We start from the raw sequence: 1,677 nt of genomic DNA on the forward strand, positions 1-1,677 counted from the left end.
AAAAAAAAAAAAAAGGAAAAGAAAATCTTCTGGGAGGATAACACCTAACTGTTGACACTAGTAACCAATTTTTAAATATGTTGTTTGCATTTCTTCCCGTAACTACCTTTTTACCCTTTAGTTTTCATTCTGTTGACTGCAGAATTCAAGATCAGTTTTAGGAATTCTTCCTCAGAGAGCTAAAAACAGCTTCCTGCATCCCCTTGGACTACTTTTCTCCAGGCTAAAGGCTCCAAATGTTCCCATTGGATCCTGCTCCTCTAACATCCTTGCCTCACCCTTCTGAATCCTTCCCTGCTGTGATCAACAGACCTCTAGAAGCAGCACCAGAACCCGATTCTCCCTGACCAGCATTATTGTAGGCAGTCAGCTGTTCTCCAGAAGTCCTTTTTTCTTGGCTAAATAACTTCTTCATTTAAAAATGCCATTTTAACAGTCATAGAAAAAAGAAGTTCCTAAGTCACATAAATTACTACAATGCTTTGCTTCTGCAGTGTTACAGATGTACCCGAGATGCCAAGAAGAGCTCTGCATTTGTCTTGTAATGGCATTAATTGCATAGAACTTGATATGCATTCCTGAAGCAGAACAGAATAATTATAATGTGCATCACACTTGAAGGAAGACATTGCAGGAGCACCAAGCAATCTCCATGGCAGGAGGAGAGCAACTATGGGTGGGGATCAGATCTACTCATGTGTACACAGAGACACTCAAGTGTAGCCAACAGGGACAATCATGAAACATGAATTAAGTTCCTAAAGATAAAGTGACAATTCATATAACAACGCAAAACATAAAAATGAAGGACAAGACTTTAATGTGAACTATTTAGGAGGTTGAGGGTTAGAGGGAAGTGTCTAGGACTTTGTGTTAAAATTGTCTTTTTTATGGTTCATCGCTAAGGCAGTTTAGAATAGAACTCCTCAACAAGTCAGCATGTCATGAACGGTTGTGACAGATCTGCCTAGATATTGACCCTGTGCCCTGGCTGGGTGAGACCTCAGGAGTACAAAGTCCCAGCTTGTCACCTCTAGCACCAAATGGTCTGCATATATATTTTTACTATGTATGCTGTGTCACCAAAAAATTACAAGCACTGGTATAAAAATATTATTTTTTCCATAAACTTCCAGGGCCATTTTGAAAACGTTTATTATAGCATTCGAGCAAAGCAAACACTTCCCAGGCAATAGGAAAAGACATTTGCAGTTCAAGTATTGATGAGTAGATCTTCATTCATTAAGACTTAGCATTGCATTAATCTGTGTCAACAGCATTTGGTACAGAAATAGGTATGGTTACAGGAAATTTTATGAAGAGTCTGAAACTCAATGTCTGAACTTTGACTCATTGCCAACAGTAACTGAGAATGTTCTGCAATGGCATGTTGACCTTGCTTCAAGGAAATAAGCAGCTATGCATGGAAGAGCATGGGACAGAGGTAGGTCTGGGTCATAGACTAGCCTAGGATATAAAAGAACAAAAGACCACATAGAACCAGAATGACCACAAAAGAAAGAATTTGGACCTGTTTCAGGATAGCAACATTTCTCTAAGTCACTGCTGGCAAAAGGTTCACCAATTCCTTGTCAAGAAGTGACTGGAATTAAAACTGGAATGGCATGAATTAGAGCTGAATATTAACTTGAGTGGTTTTTTTTTTTTTTTTTTTTT

Source organism: Rhinopithecus bieti, unplaced genomic scaffold, assembly GCF_001698545.2.
Source record: "Rhinopithecus bieti isolate Rb0 unplaced genomic scaffold, ASM169854v2 scaffold_65, whole genome shotgun sequence".
In the NCBI taxonomy this organism is placed as follows: Eukaryota; Metazoa; Chordata; class Mammalia; order Primates; family Cercopithecidae; genus Rhinopithecus; species Rhinopithecus bieti.